The following is a 20,647-nucleotide window of genomic DNA, read 5'->3' as shown; positions in this document are numbered from 1 at the left end:
GAACATCCAAATCCCAATATAATAATAATAACACTTTCAAATACCACTAATAGGTGATTGATCACTGATAAGTGGTACTGCCTATATTTGTGTTTGTCTTGATTCCACAATTAGTTTGAAGTTCTCTGAGAGCAGGTCTCCTATCTCATCCATTGTTCTCTCATTTTTTTTTTTTTTGTAAAGAACTGGGGTATAGGCCAGATTTGCGGGAGGGTGAGAGGATTCACCGAAGACAGAGTATGGAACAGAACAGGTAGACTGACTAAATACATTGCTGAGGGGAGCAGCAGGAGCGACAGGAGAGGTCTGCCACACCATGTGGGACCCTCGCCGGCCAGCAGGGAATCGAACCCAGGCTGCAGAGGCTGAGGACAGCTTCACAGTGTTGCGCTCAACCGCCTGTGCCACCAGGGGAGGCCCTCATTCATCGTTCTCTTACCTGACAGATTTCTTAAACCTGATTGCACATGAAAACTTTGGAGATTGAAGAGACTTGAGCATAAACATTGCAGAAGTGAAGACTCATAACCCAGGGAGATACATCTCTTAAAGTGGGGCATATGACAATAATGATTTTGGAGGAAAAACTTGGTGATTTGGTGAGTAAAATAGTGCCTATGTTTTTATCCGTTACTCCTGTTAGCAATGAAAGTACAATAATTATGCAATCTTTAGATGCACTATTAGGAATGACCAGACTTTGGGGGAAAAAATGATAAATAAGAATAGATGACTGGATCCTTAGAGGTGTATGTTACCAGAGAGCTCAGGATATATATTTGTCTTACATATTCCAACCTGGAAAATGCGTGGATTTGTTGAAAATTCTTTTTTTAAATAATTTTTGAAAGATTTATTTATGCATGCATTCAAGAACTGGGTACAGGCCAGAGGTGCAGAGGGTGAGAGGATTCACCAGAGACAGAGCGGGGAACAGAACAGGCAGACTGACTGAAACACGCTGCTGAAGGGAGCAGCGGGCAAGACAGGAGAGGTCTGCTGCACCATGTGAATTGCTCCCTAGCTGGCCAGGAATCGACCTCATGCTGCAGAAGCTGGCCAGGAATAGAACTCATGCTGCAAAGGCTGCGGACAGCTTCACAGTGCGGTGCTTAACCCCTGAAAATTCCATCAGGGAGGCCCTGAGAATTCTATAAAGTCCTACTAGGTGTAAGGCATAATGATGGGTCATAGTATAAAGTGTTAAGAGGATCCATGTGCTTGAAAGCCTTTTTCTAAAAGTTTTTGTAAGGAAATGTAATCCTACAGGAAGGAATGTTGCTTAACACAGGTCTGAGGCACTTGGCAAGGACTGCTCTCAGGTGGACAGCTTGGTCCTCTTTGCACTAATGGGTTCCCAATGGTGTTTCTCAACTAACAAAACTGACAAGATGCAACAGGCTCGTGGTACCCATAGATCGTTTCCTTCCTGTTGAAAACGCCAGTGCCGTCTGACTACCTTTCACAGAAGCAAGTTGCTCCAGCACATCAGAGTAGGAACCTGTCTATCTCAAAGGCCTCTGAGTCCATCCCATGAAATGTAAAAAAAATTATAAATATTAGTGATGAGCCAGCCTCAGAAGTGTGGAGATTTAGTCTGGGAGAAGAGCCAAAATTTGTGTGCTTATATAAACATTTCTGATCTTGAAAAATTGGTCTACAAATCTTGCAAGAACAGGTTGTCGCCCAAGTCTTACATTATTATTTTGCTTTGGTGTACCTCACGTGACAATATTTGTGGAAATTGTGTTATATATTCCTCTTTATTTTTAGCACTTAAACCAAAACAAAATTCACCAAGATTGGCTTTTATAAGATAACCAACCTGATTTTCATTTTGCAGAGAAGTCATTTTTATCTCTGAAAATTGAGCAAGAAGTTATTTACCAATTTGTATCTTACTTAAAGTAATTCAAAATTTATTATGATAAATATAAATACAAATGTAAATATATTTGAGATGTAAATATATGAGAGATATAAATAATCTCTGAAGCCTCTTTTAGCTCAAACATCTTAGTTTTTTTTGGCAAAATGTAACATTCTTATACTAATGAATGTTGGGGGAAATCAAATGTGATCAAACATCTCCCTATCTGGAAATTTTTTTTTATGCTTTTCATGAGCTGCAATCTGAAACAAATGCAACAGAAATAAGCATACACAAAAAACTAAAAATGACAGATCCAATTTTGACTTCAGGAATATTTGAAAATCAAATTCTCTAAAAAATCTCTATCCTTGGAATAACCTCTAAGGCCAAGAATAAAATAATTATTATACTTTATCATGGTTTAAGAGTATCTCCTCACTATAATTCAGGTAACTAAGCTCCATAATGCATAACTGTTACCGGTAGGTTTATAAGATCAAAAGTAGAAATCAGTTTATTAATTATCCATGCTTGCAAAGTTGAACTTAACATTTCAATTAAAATCTGGTGAAATTCTAGTAAAGATATATATTTGAGAGACAAATAGCTCCTGAGAAATCCCTGATGCATATTTTTTAAAAAAAGAAGTGAAATTACACTTAGTGTTGGAATCAGCCTTTTGGATGAAGACAAACTATTGGAGAAATCAGACTTTTGGATGAAGACAAACTATTGGAGATTCAAGGCTGAGTTTCCTGCATGAACCTGAGAGTCACCAGCTCTCTTCATCTGCACATACAGCTGTGGGTATCTTGTGTGTGTATGGTCTCTACCTTCCTCTCTCCAGATAGAGAAGAGTTGAGGCAGTGCTGTTTGTGTCATTGAAGCTATCAACCTCATTCAACCCAAACTTCTCACCTGTCAATGACATTAATTTACGTTAGGGCTTGCTGATTTAAAAAACAAGAGGCATAGTACATTTAAGATGATGTTATTTCAACATGAAAATTTGTATCAGCTACAATTGGAGGCTATGCTACAAAGAACTCAGAGACATTATTACTATATCTTGGAGGCATCTTAGAGATTTGGTTTACTCTATAGGTTATGATCTGGGTCATATTTATTTATTTATTTATTTATTTATTTATTTTAATAGAGGCATGTTTATTTATTTATTTATTTGTTTGTTTGTTTGTTTTGCCTATACATGCACTGGGTACAGTCAGAAGTGCGGGAGGGTGAGAGAATTCACCAGAGCCAGAGCAGGGAGCAAAGCAGGCAGAAGGACCGAAGTACACTGCTGAGGGGAGCAGCGGGCGGCAGGAGAGGTCTGCGCGCCATGTGGGACCCTCCTCCGGTGGCCGGGGAGCAGCCGGGGATCGAACCAGCAGCGCGGAGGCCGCGGGCAGCTTCGCAACCCAGCGCTCAACCACTGCGCCACCGGGGAGGCCCTCTGGGTGATATTTAAAGTGAACATCTGACAAAGCTAAACCAAAACAAAGCCTATAAATCTGAGTGTAGAATGGAGATTACCAGTTGGGAGGGTAAAAGTGGGGGTGTTCAGGGGGACAGAGACCAAATGGACTGTAGTGAAGGATTATGGGTGCTTTGTGTGAACCTATAGCCCTGAATCATATACAGTATTGCAAACCAATGTTACCATAATAAAAATAACATAATTTTTAAAAAAATATGAAAGTCAGAGATGGGGACAGAGCATGCTGTTGCCTCTAAGGGGCAGGCAAAACCAAAATTACCCAGGTTTGAGATTAGGTAAGTGAAGTGGTATAATTCAAGCACACAAAGCTCCAGTGTGTTAAATGTGGAGCTTTGTTGGATATGATGTGAGGAATTGAGACTATAAGAAGAAAACATAATCTTTAGTCTCCATCTTTTATTAGTGATGGAAGTTGTGTCCTCTGGGTTTCACAGCTTGAGAGAACTAGAGAACTTGGAGGGTCTTCCAAAGTGACTAACAGGATGGGAAATAAGTCTGGAAGAAAAGACTAAAGAAATGGGCATGAATTTAAAGGAAAGTGAAAGGAAAAGTCATTTGAACATGCACATATTTAAATAATTTTAAAGGCTTCATTTCAGTTTCTTGCTCCAGATTGCTTCATGAAACATTTTCTTTCAATAAAAGATCACTAGTATTTTTATAACATTCCCATAACCAAAATGTGAGAAACTAAATACAACAAATGAATTAAAGTTCTAGAGATACCACCATGGTTTTGTAGTAATGATTTATGTAGAACATAGAATTTTGTGATCCTCTCATTGATGAAAATCAAAATATGCCCACCCTTGCTATATATTTGGTGGTTGCTGTTGCTGTCCTACAACTATGTATTGTTCAGGCACTGTATTAACTTTTTTATGTGTCAGTGTCAATCTAAATAGACCAGTAGGAGAATAATTCAGAAATTTACTTTTAAAAATCTGTGTAACTGCTAGAAACAACCCAGTTTTTAGGGCTATATGAGGAAAGCATCCAATAGAACTAACCTAGTTTTCTAAGGATTTATGCAATGTTGCTAAGTGGGATGGAAGTTGCTCTACATGGTCACTGTCTATGATATATGAATCTTGGTTTTTGCTCCTTGGCCTTGAGCTTGAAGCTCTCATCCATATTGTAAGGCTCACAATATAAATTCTTAAGTTTTTTTGTGAAATGACATAAAGTTTCCCATAGAATTGTGAATTTCAATAATGCTCTGCATTCAGTAAGGTTATTATAAATGCTAGTTATTATTATCATTATTACTATTATTTTAGAATGGACCTAACATGGTACTGAGTGTACAGAAACTCAAAAATATTAGTTAAATCCAAATCTAATAGAACAGATTAGAAAGAAGTGGTGGGATTCTTCAACATAGAAATGTGTTAAAGGGAAATACATTACAAGTGTATAAAATCTGAAAGGGAATGTTTACATCCCTTATTCATCAAATTACCCAATCCAGATGTCCACTGCAAGATAGAAAGAGATAATGACAAGATGAACCTACATATAGTACATACTAAAATTGAAAGTTCATTAGCCCAAGATGGATTAAAGAATAGATATATACATAGGTTTGGGAATAGACTCCATACAGGCTAACAGCAGCAGCTGGGATGTTTGCAGCAAACCCATGACCTGCTAGAAGTTATGGAGCTTAACTAAGCTATTTTAGGCTGATTCCATGTGCTTTTGGTGACAGAGGATCACCATTCCTGGTCATGACCATGAGCGATCACCTAAAGTCATTGGTGTGAGGATGGTAGCAGAAACATCCAGGGCAAGTTTCACAAAAACTCCTTGCATGTTCACTATTTAGCAGATGCTTTCCAAATGCAAAAGGGCAACTAACATTTGGGAGCCTCTCCCTCTCCCCACTTGAGTATAAATTGACCTCTGTAGCTAAATGTTTTAAGCAGACAGAAATAGAAATAATGGAAATCTTAAAAAAAGGGAATTCAAAATTAAAGACCGAAAATTGACAAGCAGCAAACCTAAGAGAATACAAAATTTGGATATTTTAGTCATAGATCAATGTTATGCATTAGAGTTAATATTTATCTTGTTTTGGAAGAAATACAAGAGATTAAAGAAGAAACAACTGGGTGGTGAATTCAGGATCTTTCTAAATATGCTATTCACTTTGATAACATACTTTGTAGGAGGACAGAGATAATCACAGCACTCAGTGAGACAAAAAGTCAGGGAGAAAATTTGCTCACCTAACCTCAAACCCAGAATCAGAGATTATCCATGCTTGAAAATTGTCTCCAAAATATTGAAGTGAGTTAGAGGTAGATAGAGCAAAAATTGTGGGTGCTGATGGGCTTCCAGTGGGTAACATAAACTTTCTTCACCACACCTCAGGATTAACTTCCAACAATGTGGAGAGCAATGCCAGTGTGTATTTTTAAGCCTCCTACTCCCACAATCATAATAAAAAGAGCCACGCCTGAGTGTCAGGCCAAACAGCAGATAACTAAAAGCACTGCCGTCAATCATTTGCATTCTGGTTGACTTCCAAGTCTTGTCTAGGTCATATTATGACTCCTTTATTGGCGCTTAAGGTCACCAGGAGACAGGCAAGTGCATCCTATATCAGGAAGTGTAGTGCGCCTCAGGAGTGAGATATTAAGTTTTAGTAGGCGCTGTGGCAGTGACTCGGAAATCCAGGGAAATGAGTTAAGCTCAGTCAGACTCCAGGCGCCGCGCTGCCTCACAGCAGATAGAATGGAGTAGAATAATAGAAGCTTTCCTGCCATTCTCAACATTAGGTTGAATTCCGGTCAGCCCTTCCAGTTGTGTGTCTGGAGCCTGTTTTCTATCCAGCCCCCATGCTGTAGGCTGCAATTCAAGGGAAGGGGCTCCAGGGAGAGGTTGGCCCCAAGTTCAGGCTGGACGGTGCCAGGGAAGCCGTCCTGCAGGAAGACAGATTAAAGGGCATGTGTACCCAATTTGGTGGGTGAGTGCAAAATTTAGTGCCTACATTTGGCTCCCAGAGAAATTACTGCCTGGCTGATTTAGACCTGGCAGCCACACATAAACATGAATTCTTATATTTCCATACGCTCTTTGCACGGTGACTAACCACATCTGCTTAACTCTAATGGAGAAGGAAAAATAAAAAGGCAGCGATGGCCATCTCTACCACCCACTGGGGAGTCCATGTCCTCCTAAGATAAGCTCCTAGCTTATCTGACTTGAGCTAGGCTGATTCTTTTCACAATATGTTTCCTATTTGAGGACCCCAAAATTCAGATGACATCACCTCAATATGATCAGTAGCCTGAAAACTTTTATGGTTGATAGTAAAATGCAATTATTAAGGAAGAGAGAAAAGCTAGCAAAATTCAGTTGAAAAGGAAGACATTTTCTATTTCTACAAACTGATAAAAAGTAAATAGCACCAAGGGCACTTTTAAGAATTCCAGATTCACATTAAGATATAAAAGCACCAGAAAATCTTTACCGTGTAGAGAGTTGAGTTATAATGATGCACGGTGGTATCTAGAGCATGCAAGTTTAGATAACTGTTCATAATTTGGTTTTTGATGTTGTGAAAGAAGAATCATTTTAAACTTAGGAGACCATGTTTTAGGAGAAAGCAAGAGGCATTTGTTACTAATAAGCAGGCAGTCCTTTACCTCTTATATGCTTTGTCCTTGTGTGTAAACATGAAGCTATTTGATGCACAAGGACACAGGATCAGTGGAGAAAGAAATCTTGGCTGCTGCTTGCAGTGGGCAGGGAAGACAAGTAGAGCTCTTGTAAAGATAGGCTTGTCTCTGAAAGCCCCAGAGCCTGGCGGCGTGTCTGACTCAATGTAGGTGGTCAGCAAATATTTATTCAGTCACCAGTGAATGGAGAAGTCAACTAAGGCCATGACCACATGTCACTAAACATTTCAAAGAAAGAACAATACAGAAAAATAATGAACAATTTACCGCAGATAGATGCATAGTTGACATTTTGAACATTACTCTTTCCTAGGGAGACTTTCTGGGACAAAACCCCTGCGTAGTTTTGAGAAATGATAGTCTGAGTCTTCTTCGTATCAAGAGAGAGAGAGACTGCAGCATTCTGAGCTCCTCTTTGAAAGACTTAGAGTAGCACCAAGGCTTGAGAAAGTTTCCTATTGGAGAATTTGCAAGAACATGAGCAGCAGAGCATACAGTTTTCCTGATACAGCAGGGCTTTATTGCGTTAAGCTTGTTTTGAAGTAGTCATAAAGACGCTGCACGCATGACAGGAAAGCTTTGAGGAGGCCACTTCTGTCTGCGTGCGCTATGGGCGTGGGTGTTGGGGCGGCCTCGTGTGTACACTAGATGAAAGCGGTTCCAGAACACTGCTCGCGGCGCCCAGGGCATCCACTGCGGACACAGACCTCAAGCCAGGGGGCACACGGAGTGTGTGGCTTTGCCTCCTGAGTCGCTGGGCCCAGCTGAGCACACACAGCTCCCAGGAGCTTGCATTTTGCCACACTCCAAAATCGTGACTGCAGAGGGCCGAGAGCTATCCTATTTGGTCAAGTACTCATTTCTAGTCATTTGTAACTATGTCAGGTAAATAAACCACAACTTCTTGGTTGTGGCCAGTGCAGTGGAGACATAGATGGACAGGCGGGGGGAATCTTTATAATGACCTAAACACCCACAAGGCATTCTGGACATCAAACATCAGTTACAAAGTCCCACTTTGATGAGTTAAGAGTAAGTGAATCAGAACCAGATGGATTAAATTCCCCTTGAAATACACATAGGAATAAAAATTAAGAGATGTAGTGCTAAACACAGTGCATTGTTTCACATGCTAGCCTGAGCATTTGAAACAAAAATAATTCAGCAGACATACTTGACAGTTAAGTGACTGTTCACCCACCTCCAGGGTCCAAATTCTAAATTGGCCGCATGAAAACTTGGAAAGAATTTTACATTTTGTATAAAATACAAAAATGTTTACTGGAATACCAAAAGCGGACTAAAGAAAAAAGATCTGTTCAACATGTATTTTATTTACTTGCTTAGGTAAAAAAGTTAACATGAAATTCCGTAGAGAATGTTTATCATGTTACAAGTGGGTTGAAATGAACAGTTGCATATGTGTGCATGCAGACTGGCCCAGGCACTAATTGAAGACACTTGATCATGTTTGACAGATCTTAATAGGTACTTAAAATTCGCACACACACGCAAAGGCATCCACATGTCTGTGTGATGTGTCCTGACCCTGACGTGTTGATCAGCCCTTCAGAGAGCTGCTTTTCTTAGTGATTACGCACTGACACATGACCCTCCACACGGCTGCCTGTCCTTATTGTGACAGCAGGCAGGGCTGAGCTGCAGGCGCTTCTCCAGCACAATTCCAGCATCTCAGTGCCCTCTGGCTTCCATGCACAGGCTGTCGAATAAACAAACAAGGGGTTCCAATTTTATGCCTAGTAGCCTCAATGGTGTTCTGCAACAGGGTTTGCTCTGTTTATTTATTCACAGTTCCACAGGGGTCCCTTGGGAATGTTTGAGGCAAAAGTTTTGCATTTCCAGAGAATCTGTAAAGAAGAAGTGCTTCTTGGCTTATTAGCCTGATGCACAAAATGTCAGCTTAGGTTTGGATATGTCACCAAGAACCAAGGCCACAAAAGAAAAAAAATAGATAAATTGGATTGCATCCAAATTAAAAATTGTGTTTCAAAGGAAAACAATCAACAAGGTGAAAAAGAATATATAAAGAACTCCTACATCTCAACAACAAAAATCAAATAATATGATTACAAAATGGACAAAAACTTTAGATATTTCTCCAAAGAAGATATACAAATGGTCAACAAAACACTGGAAAAGATGCTCCCAGCTCTAATCACTAGTGAAATGCAAAGTGAAAACACCAGGAGAGGCCATCTCACAGGGATTAGGATGGCTACACCCATGAAACTGGAAAATCACTAATAATGGTAAGGATGTGGCAAATTGGAACCCTTGTGAACTATGCATAGAAATGGTTCAGTTACTAAGGAAAACAGTACACAGTTCTTTAAAAATTAAAAATAGGATTACCATATGACCTGCAATTCCATTTCTAGGTATATGCCCCAAAGAATTGAAAGGAGAGTCTCAAAGAGATGTTTTTATATTTATGTTCATAGTACCATTACTCACAATAACAAAAAGGCAGAAAGCAATATAACCACCCATTAACAGATGAACTAATGGAACAAAATGTGGCATATGTCCGTGATGGAATATTATTCAACCTTAAAAAGGAAGAGAATTCTGCCAGGATTCAATATATGGGGAACCATGATGACATTATGCTACGTGAACTGTCGGTCACAAAAACACAAATGCTATATGATTCCATTCACATGAGGCACTTAGGGTGGTCAGATTCATGGACAGTGGAATGGTGGTCACTAGGGTTTGGGAGAGAAGGGAGTGGGGAGTTGTTATTTCATGGGTATCAAGTTGCAGTATTGTAAGATAAAGAGCTCTGGACATTAGTTATACAATAATGTGAATATATTGGACATTATTGAACTCTGCACTTAAAAGTGGTTATGACGATAAATTTTATGTTATTGTATTTCACCACAATTAAAAAAGTCACTTTTTCAGTTGAGTTTCACAGCTCTGATGAGGTTCTAGCATTATCCAGGAATGTCCTAGCTGAAAAATGATAATCCTCAAAAACAATATTTCCACATAAGAAATAATGTTGAAAGTAAAATAAAATTGCTGGTATTTGTGTATCCAAGCTGTAATGTAGCAAGAAGCCAATGCAGTTCAGAAATAGGAAATTTATAGAGTTCATATGTTAGACATTAGAAGGAAAGGTAAGTGGTAATATGCTTTACCTTAAACCTTCATAATCCTATCAGGAAGCATTACTTTAGGTTACAGATGTGAATGTTAAGGTTGGAGGAGGTTATGTCACTTCATCAAAGTCCCATGGGTCATGAATTATAAAAATAGGGCCTTTATGCTACAATGCATTGCTTTCCAGGAGAGAGGTTAGTTGGGTGGGGCTCAGTAGGGTAATGGAGGTTGATGTTTATAAACACATTAGTAATATAGCTACCAGATGAGCAACTGCAACTTGCAGTTGGGGAGACTATGTATGTAACCATAAGGCCAATTTTTCTGCAGTCACCCATGAGGTGCTATGAGGTGTGATCTCTCCACCTATATCCTCACTGCCAGCTTCCCAAGTTCTGATGACTGAGATTAAGGCAGTAAAGTCAGCCAAGTGCACTTTGGTGCATACAGTACCACTCAAAAAATATTAGCTATTTTGTAGGTGAAGTCTTTTTTCTGGTAAAGAGTTCAAGTGTTTAGTAGGCCTAGATTATTCTGATAATTAATTAAAATAGAAACTTCTTTAGTCCATAGTACTTGGGCAAGTGACCTATTGTATGTTTAAGTATTACAAAAATAGATTTTTCAGAAAGTGCTATTAGTAGTTAGATTTGTTTATTTTTGTGTGATGTGGTGGAGGTGGTGGTGGTGGTGGTGGTGGTAGGGTATATACCTCTGTGTGTGTGTGTGTGTGTGTGCACTCATGTGTCTGTGTTTAGTTTCTCTTGATCTATCTAATTTATTTTAGCTACTCAAGTTATATTCATTGACACTGGTCAACTTTCTAAACAAAATTTGGATCCTGGGATCCTTAGGTCTGAGTTGGGACATTGATCTATATGGCTTAAAGTCAGGTTCTTAAACTCCTTGATAATCTGAAATCTCTTCTCAGAATTTCAAATCATGTCTACCTTTTGTGTAGTTCTAGTTAAGAGAATTATGGTTAGGTGAGTTATGGTGGTGGTGTGTCACAAGGGCAGTTTTACAGAACAGAGTTTTTGTCAAACAAATGTCTTCCCTTCCTTAGAGCTCAGGGTCTGTTTCCCATCCCATTTTATTGTTAAGAATTGGGATGGAAACAGTTAATTGTTCCTCTAACTTCTTTCTTTTCTTCTTCCTTTATAATATAATTATAGGTAACATATGACTGTCCAGTTAAGGCTGTGTTCCCAGTGTTTCTGGTGATAAGTGGGCTGATCATGTATCTTAACTCTTGTTGATGGAATGCAATCAGAAGTGAAGCATACAACTTTTGCCTCACTTGCTGAAGAGGAGCCTCCTGACCATGAAATGCTAGTTTTTCTGCCTACCTTAAGGAATTGTGACCTCATTTGGAAGATTAGGATGCAGGTTGGGATGAGATAACAGCAGAGCTGAGATGAGGCTGGGTTCCTGAATGACCACATGGATCAGAACTGCCTGCTGGACTGAAATACTGAACTTGGAGTCAATAATTAAGACAGTGGTATTACTCTCTTAATTTCTTTGCTCTTTGAACAACATGATTATTAGGTTTGTTCTTAAAACCATTTATTTTTTTCTAATGTAGCCCTGAAATGAAATTTAATTTCTGGAGTCAAAACATTCATTTGTTTTTGTTTATTCAAAAAGGGTCAAATATCTATTTTATTGAAGCTACTGTTCTAAAGAGAAGAACAGAAAAAAAAAAAATTGGCTCTGTGGGTTTTTGGTCCTATAACACACAATGGGGATCATGAACACTTTCAAATGAGCACCTTGGCAATGCCAGTCCATACTGTATTTCCAGATTTGGTTAAGATTAGATTAGTGTGTGAGGAGGCAGGACTGCTAGATATTTTCTTTGCTCTATTCTCCTTGTAACCCCACAAAAACTGCACACCCTACAGAATGTCTTGTGTGAGTTTCTACATCCTTCTTGTATGTTTCATCCTGGAAAGCTTTTTGGTTCTACTACTTAGAAGCGTAAGTTAGACTATTTTGGTATGGAAACTATCAGTTTTGGGGAAAAGCCCCTACCTCTCTAATCTGTGTTGTGAATCTGGCAGTGTCTGTAGGATTTCCCAAAAGGCACGGCCATGAGCCAGGTCATGCTGTCATTATCTCTACTACACTCTGCACAGGAAATCCTGTGTGAGACTGGCAGAGGGATAAGGGAGCTGAAGAAATCCCAGTCATCAGAACACACAGGTCAATTTCCTCAAATGAGGAGTTTGTCTAACAATTCAGTGGTAGATAATATGCTTTCTTTACTTAATTATTAGATTAGTATAGAAAGTCACTGTCTGTGGATCGTTGGCTGTTTTTTCAGCTTTAATCTTCTTATGGGTGATTTTTAAGTTTTTTTAGACATGTACAAAGTGCAAATCTCAAAGTTTACAAAATATGTAAAATAATAGGAAAGCATGCAATATTATTGTAATGTTGTCACCATTATCAGCCACTACAAATCCACTGAACTCAATGTGAATCTGGTGGTATTTTAAATGAAACTTCTGATCTGTGCTATACGACTTTTCCTCACTGATTTCTTCCAAAAAACTCTGTCATCCTTGACCTTTCTTCCACTGTCATCTCATAACCAACCCATCAGGGAATCTTGCCAGCTCTACTTTGGGAATTTTTCCAGAATCTGATTCCTCTGCAGTACCTCCACTGCTACCATTCTGCTAGGACTCCCTACTTCTCTTGCTTGGATTAAGGGGTTTAATAACTCCTCTCCCTGCTGCCTCTCACCTATACACACACACCCATACACACACACACACACACACACCCTTCAACAGTTTAGCCAGAGTAATCCTTTTAAATAGAAGTCAGGTCATTCAACTCCTCAAAAACCTCTCCACTTTGCTCTGAATTAAATTCCAACTTGTTATAAGGGCCTATAAAACCCTTGTTACCTTTCTGATCTCACTGCTACTGCTCTGTGCCTCAGAATCTGCCCCCACAGCATCCTTGTGCTCCAGGGTCACACTAGCATGCTCTGGTCATAGGGCATTTGCTTTAGTTTGTTCTTAGTACTTTCTTCTTGGTAGCTACTTGGGTAGCTGTCTCATAGTTTTTAAGATGTAGATCAAACAGCTTTTTTTGGATAAGATCTACTCTAACCATCCTATTTGTACTCCCACTTCCCTACCTTGTCACCAGATTCAATTGTTTGATAGCATTTGTTGCCTTGTAACATGTGAGGTGCTTTCCTTACTTACCGAACTTATTGTCCCTCCTACTGACCACTAGAATATAAGTTCCATGAAGGCAAGACTCATTCATGTATCTAACCACCTAGGACACTGTGGCACAGAGTAGGCACAATATGTTTGCTAAAATAATGAATAAATGAAGTCTCCACATGATGAGCTTGATTCTTTGATGAATATAGAATGAACTGGATGATCGATATCTACTGAGACTGAGGCTATAGATGTTACTTTGCTGACAGGAAAGATGTGGTAGTGGGAAAGCATTGGACTTTGCTGAGAAGACTTTCCTGAACGTGGACCAAAAAGTATAGAAAGGAATCTTGAGATGACAACCCTGGTCAACTCTCACATTTTGGAATGATTGACCACAGGGTTGAGAACACTCTGTTTTTGTAGTTAGAACTTGTCCGGGTCTTTATTTAGATTTGAATGACAGAGAAAGGCTGTATGGATCGAGTTCCTTGCCTCCTGTACAAATATTTCCTGGTCTGGTTTCAGATATCCCTTTCCTTAGGTGGGTCTGCTATTGAGGGATTAAAGCACCTTGTGATTCAGGGCCTGGGCTGATGCATGCACATGCAGTATCTTGACTCCTTCTTCTGGGCCTCATTCACACTCACCTTGGGACTGAAATGGGGAACTTGCTCAGTGGATCCAAAAGTCTGAACCTGAGTGCTGGGGTGACTGCTGTCTGCCACCACTCTGGTCCCAGGACTGCCTTGCCTGTGGCAGAAGTGATGCGTGAGGCTTGAAAGGCAGGAAACATGGAAAAGACTAGGAGGAAAGCACACACATGTGAGGGAAACCTAAAGAGAGGAGAAAAGGGCTCACAGTGGTGGGAGGGTGAATAAATGGGAAGAACAGATGGATTGAAATTGAAAGGGAGGAAGACAGACTGAAAGTTCTGGGAGAACATAGCGTTGTTCATTTGCTGTGTGTGCCCTTGCTCCCTGGCATTTTCATGCCTTAAGTTCCCAAGAGATGTGAGGAACACATTATTTATTTTTGTCCATAAAGTATGGAAAAGGCAACTTCATTTTTCAACTTCGAAACCATTGCCAATAGGAGAAGAAAATACTTTGCCAAAATTTGCAAGCATGAGTTGCTTTAAAAGTGTAAAGATTAAAAAGCTCCCAAATGACCCCCTGACCACTAACACACTTTCCAGTATGTTCCATGTTCATTTAGACTTCTAGCCTAAATGAGAGCTATTCAATGTCCAAATCAAGGCACTCCACATCACCTTTCTCAAGCTGGTTTCAGTCACCAGGAAATTTAAGAAGAGAAAATTAGCTTTACTCAGTGGCCTCACGAATATATACACTACAGGAGCAGCAGTAATTGTGAGGGAGCAAGGGATTGATAGAAAGTTAAAAAAAAAAAACAAAAAACACAACACTTTTTCCACCCCAAAAGGAAAGAACCTATATGAAAGAGACTTTTCAGATCTTGGGAGTGTCCAGTATAATTCCTAGCAGCCTGTTGAAAGGACCTGTGCTGTCTAAACAGCCTCCTGGAGAGTAATTGCCATAGCAGCCCATATAAAAGGGACAGTGGAAAGGTGCAAAAGTCATTAACAGGGGAGAAGTAGGAAGCAATCAGCAACACTTTAAACAAATTATTACCATGAAATTATACTCTCAGCTTGAGATAAGTGTCCTGGATCTGTTAAAGCTATATACACCTCAATGGCTTAAATGAGATGAGGAAAGTTTCCCTCTTTGGTTATTTATGAAGTGTTACATCATGATGGATAGAGAAGTCAAGAGGGGTGGCTCCCTTCTTCCCAGGCCTCTTTTAAAGACATAGTACTTGCACTGGGCACTTGTGCAGACAGGCTTTTCAGGTCCTCACCTTCACAAGTTGCTACATTTTTGGGGTGAAATGGAAACCTATTGGGGCAACTGTGTTTCATTTAGAAATCATTTTGCAGAGAAAAACCCAAGCCTTTTTTCTTCATTACCAGAGGAGTAGGAATGTGGGTGTTTGTTGCTGGAACTTTCTTGGCATCAGAGACGTCCCTCCTGAGTCTCAGTCATACCTTCTGCTGTCATACCTCTTCTCCCCTTTCCAATAGTCTTGGCCCTCCCTGGATCCATTTCTCCTTCTTGAATATTCCTTGAGCTGGCTTTAGTTTAGGTCCATCATCCTCTCTGGTTTCTCCATTCCCAGTGACTCAGATCCTGGTTGCTGTTTTGATTTCCACCCACTTCCCTGTAAAGCTCTGGATGGCACTTTGGGCTGATCCTGGACCCCAGCTCCCGCACCCCTTTATCAGTGCTGGTGCCACTGCACTGAGAGTGAGGTTAGAGAACCTCTCTGCAGCACAGTTTGTTCTTGAACCTTTTGTCTGTCTGTGCTTGAACCCAGTGGGGTGTACCTGGTGTATTCCTCAGGGAACCAAGCTAGTAGGCTGGGTCCTTGGATGCTTGGATGTGTGAGGATGGCAGGCACCTCTGTTTCTTCCCTTAGTGCCCCTGGCATGTGCTCCACACTCCTTAGATGTGGTTCTTGGATGCATCATTCCTGCTCTCACAGGCAGCCCAGAGGTGGTGCTATTCTTATTACAGTTATCCTTTTTGCCTTCTTGTTTTAATCACAAGGAAATCTGTGAGAAAGTAAGATTTTGGCTTTATTTTTAAAGACTAAATTGAAACTTAGACACTCACTTTTGTTGAGAGGTGAAAGGGGAGTGTAGTAAACACAGTGCACAATGAGTTCAGACACATGGAATAAAGACTTTTAAATGTCTTCAATAAAGTGAATGAATCTTGATGTCATTGTAATAGGGACTCTTTATCTGTACTCTCAGGAATCTCAGATTTTAAAAAATTTTGGCAATGGAATGTAATATAGAAACTATTATGGCTAATTTCAAAATGGAGATATTGGTACCATCTAGACATGAACTTTTGTCATCCAGTCTCTTACACCATCTAGAAACAAGGAATTCAACCTTACAAAAAGGCAATTAAAACAGCCCCAAAGTTGTTAGATAATACATTATCTTATTTAAATGTCTCCAAATGTCTACTGCTTTGTTTGCCTTCTAGAGATATGTGGAGGATGACTAATATAACATAAATAAAACCCTATTACATAGTACAATTTCATACAGGTCCATAGTACATTTTTCCAAGTGAAGCTTCTCCACTTCTTTCAATTCTTTAAACAAGGCTGACAAGCTGGTAAAACTTGTGATATGGTTTCAGATTGTTCCACATTTGGTCTCCATTTTTGGATTCAATTCTGAATAAAATTTGGTTCACAAGTGTGGCAATGGTGACAGCCACAAAGTTCAATTTCTGCTGAAGATTCACAAAACCCAAAATAGCAGTGCTTATGAATATACTTTTTATTGCAGGCAAAAATATACAATATGGCAATGACAGTGAGTTCAGACATATGGAATAATGAATTACCAGATACTTAAAATGAAGATGCTTATCACAGCCAAAGTTTGTCTCCCATCAGGGGATCTGGAAAATCTGAAGCAGACTCCAATTATGGTCTGTGAGGGCCATTCTAAATGGATCAGGAACCAATAATTTGTGCAAAGAGCACATCATGATTAGGGGCCCTAGGATGCATTCTTGACTGGGTTTCTTATACTTTATTGGCTACATGGGCATGTTTCTTGCTCTGCAACCCCAAACCCACTATGCTCTCTCCAAGATCAGGTATAGATCATCAATTTTACTGCTATCAATAAACAATGTTGACAAGCTGGTAAAACCTCTCTTAAATTTGCCTTGGACTGTTAGCTACAAAACAACACAATGTTTCAACACAATTTGTGCCTCTATCAGGGATTGTACCATGTAGAATTGTCTTTAGTCTATAGCATAGTTTGGAATTATCAGTCTATTTCAATGCCTTTATTATAAGGAGAAGTATTTGGAGACTACAGAGTTCTATAATATCAGTATGAATGCTGAGCTTATTTTACTGTGTTTGTACCTCTTAGAGTACAGGAAGTCATAAATATCACATTGTCAAATGACCAAATCTATATGACTTTTTTTTATGTTCTATTGCATCCAAATTAACTTGTGTTTTTGAGTATTATTGCATGTATGATACTGTAGTAGTGCTGCAAGAGAAAGGAGCCCAAGATGCCAGTGCTGCCATCTGCAAGCTCAAGTACAAACAAGCATAGTCATGTTAAGACTAGTGTAAGACAGATGGGACTCAACAAAAACAAAGAAAATAATCCAGTCAAAAAATGGGCAGAAGAGCTAAAAAGAAACTTCTCCAAAGAGGAAATACAAATGGCCAAGAGGCATGTGAAAAAATGTTCAGCATCACTTGCAATCAGGGAAATGCAAATCAAAACTACAATGAGATACTATCTCATACCAGTGAGAATGGCACATATTAATAAAACTAGCAACAACAAATGTTGTCGAGGATGTGGAGAAAAAGGAACTCTCCTGCACTGCTGGTGGGAGTGCAAACTGGTCCAACCACTATGGAAGCTGTGTGGAGATTCCTCAACCTACTAAAGATAGAGCTTTGATATGATACAGCAATTCCACTCCTAGGTATTTACCCAAAGGACACAGAAACATCAATTCCAAAGAGCACCTGCACCCCTATGTTTATAGTAGCACTATTTACAATAGCTAAACTTTGGAAACAACCCAAATGCCCAAAAATAGATGACTGGATCAAGAAGATGTGGTACATATACACCATGGAATATTACTCAGCATTCAAAAAAGATAAACACATGCAATTTGCAGCAACATGGATGGAGCTGGAAGGGATCATTCTCAGCGAAATAAGCCAGAAAGAAAAAGAAAAATACCGGATGGTCTCACTCATAGCAGGAATCTAGAAAACCTAAATAAGGGACCAGGAAAAAGAATAACTATAAGAAAGAGAAAACCAAAATCAACAAACTATGAACCAGAGACACTCTATGGGGGGTGGGGGGTGGGGAAAGAAGAAATTGGGGTCAAAATAAGGGGGTTGCAATTGTATGGGGAATATAAAAATAAAATTAAAAAAAATAAAAGGAATGAATGAGAAGGGGGAAAAAAAAGAGTAGTGTAAGAAAAAGAGCACCCAAACTATAGAATTTTTAGGTTGGATGTATTAATCAGGGTTCATCAAACAAATAGGATCAATAGGATGTGTGTGTGTACATACACATATATGTCATATTTATATATATACACACACACATCATGTATCTCATATACATCTCTATGTATCTCATATACATCTATATCTGAATATACATTTTAATTATATATATAGATAATTTTGTATATAACAAATATCCATATCAATCTCCATAGTATAGTTTGAGAATATATCTCTCTATATAGATTCCATATATATCTGGATTGAGATATTTATTTTAGGAATTGGCTTATGCAGTTGTTCAGACTGGCTACTATAAGATAAAGGATCTTGATTATTTTCATCCTTTTCTATAGCAATTCCCTTCCAAAGGTGGGTAACTTTTATCTTTATTTTATGACTAAATTTATTTGAAATTTAAGGAGTGAAATTTACTTACTTCTTACATGTCCAGCTAACTATTTCTGTTGCTCTTCTTTTTCTTCTTTTTTTTTTTTTGTAGAGTTGTGGTTGTTCTATTATATTTTCAAAAAGTTGTTTTACTATTCTATTTCTAATTATTAGGAGGGCTAAATTTTAGCAACTAAGGCCATTATGATAAACTTGAACCATCATTGACCTATAGGTTTTATGCAGCACATGACTACTGTATTGTAATTTTTTCACATTTATTTATTGATATCTTGAATTTACAACAGCAATGCATGATAATTGTAAAACCTATGTCATCTTTAAGCTGAATTCTTTTGTAAAGTAAAGTTGACCAAAGACCTAATTTACTCTCTTATGACCTTATGTCAGTGCAGTTCCTGATTTTAGTTGGTTTAATTAGAAATTTACACATCTGTAGCAGCCATAGAAATCTTGCAATACCTTTCTGAGATAGCAGAGAAAACATGAATGCTGAGCAGTGTTGGGTAGAAAGCAATTGCCATATGTTTGAATATTTAGAGGTGCTTATGCACAAATAAGCTCTTATCAGAGAGTCATATTGCACTACCTTAAATAGCTAATATAAACATTTAAATAGCAGTTTATAACCAATTAGTACAAATAAATGTTCTCTATTTCTACAATAACAATTCCAATGCAATTGGAAACAGCCATATTTGTTTGAAAGTATGTGAAATTCAAGATTATACATAGTCTTGAATTATGTTAACATTTTAAATGATTTTACTGAAACAAAACAGTTGTGTTGGAAGTGTCTCTGAAAATTCACCCTGTTATTATTTAGTTGTAGCCACATTAATGAGATAAGAATCCATTTTTTAAAAAAAGAGAAATAGGTTGTACAATTTTCATAAATCACTTAAGTAATGTCTACAAGAAACACAAAATTTTCTTTGACAATAATCAAACATGCTATGCTATCCCTTAAATCCCTTACCACTTTTTCATCAGATCTTAATAGAGATGAATATGTTGGTCTGTGTCTTCTGTAGTAAGAATACCAAATATCTCTGTCACTACCTACCCTTCTCTCCATTGTAAATGTAACAGAGTGGTCCCCAGGGAAAGGGGAGGTGCCAGGTTCCCTGCCCCACCCAAGGAGGGTGGAGCTGAGCAGGGAAGAGAAGAAGCTGGAGAGGAGACTAAGAAAGAAGGAAGCAGGATGGAGAGCCAGAAGGAGACCTGGAGGAGGCATATGGTGCTGAGAGATATGTGAAGAAGCTGTGCTTGCTTCTTGGTCGTGGACTGGTTGAAACAGATGTGGCTGAGACATCTGTGGGGAGGTTAACAATGGCAGTGTTTATCTTGATTTTGCTCCTTTTGTTCCAGCTGTGTTGGGTCACTTCTGAATCTTTCCTGTGGGTCCCCACCAGAAGGTGCCTTCGACCTGTGGCAGGTTTTTGGCCCTGCTTTGGGCCAACCCTGTTTGGGTGGACTTATACCCATAAAGGGATGGGTAACTTTGGGTGATTGATTTGGAAACTTTATTCTCCCCCCCCCTATTTTTTAGTTGCACACTAATTGTATTGAAGTTTCTTTTCATTAAAGGTCTTACATGTTTTATCTTGATGTGGTGGATGGCAGAAACTATCTAGAGCAGGCAGGTTTGGGGGTTCTGGGGTGTTCTTTTCCCTGTCTGGTAACATAAAGAGCACCAATTCATATGAGCCAAAAGCTTTATTATGATGTT

General features: G+C 39.0%; 1 long non-coding RNA gene across 1 annotated transcript in view; it reads left to right on the top strand.

The window, feature by feature from the left end:
* Window positions 1-464: 464 nt before the first annotated feature.
* The window catches only part of LOC129146236 (uncharacterized), a 107,920-nt gene continuing 87,737 nt past the window's right edge, over window positions 465-20,647 (top strand). The window contains exon 1 of the long non-coding RNA XR_008552771.1: window positions 465-599. This is a non-coding gene — a long non-coding RNA (uncharacterized LOC129146236). The remainder of the gene's footprint in view (window positions 600-20,647) is intronic.

Source organism: Talpa occidentalis, unplaced genomic scaffold (genome assembly GCF_014898055.3).
Source record: "Talpa occidentalis isolate TD23 unplaced genomic scaffold, MPIMG_talOcc4v2.1 talOcc4.2, whole genome shotgun sequence".
Lineage (NCBI taxonomy): Eukaryota > Metazoa > Chordata > Mammalia > Eulipotyphla > Talpidae > Talpa > Talpa occidentalis.
Note: the sequence above shows the minus strand (reverse complement) of the source record. Positions and strands in the feature narration are given on the sequence as shown.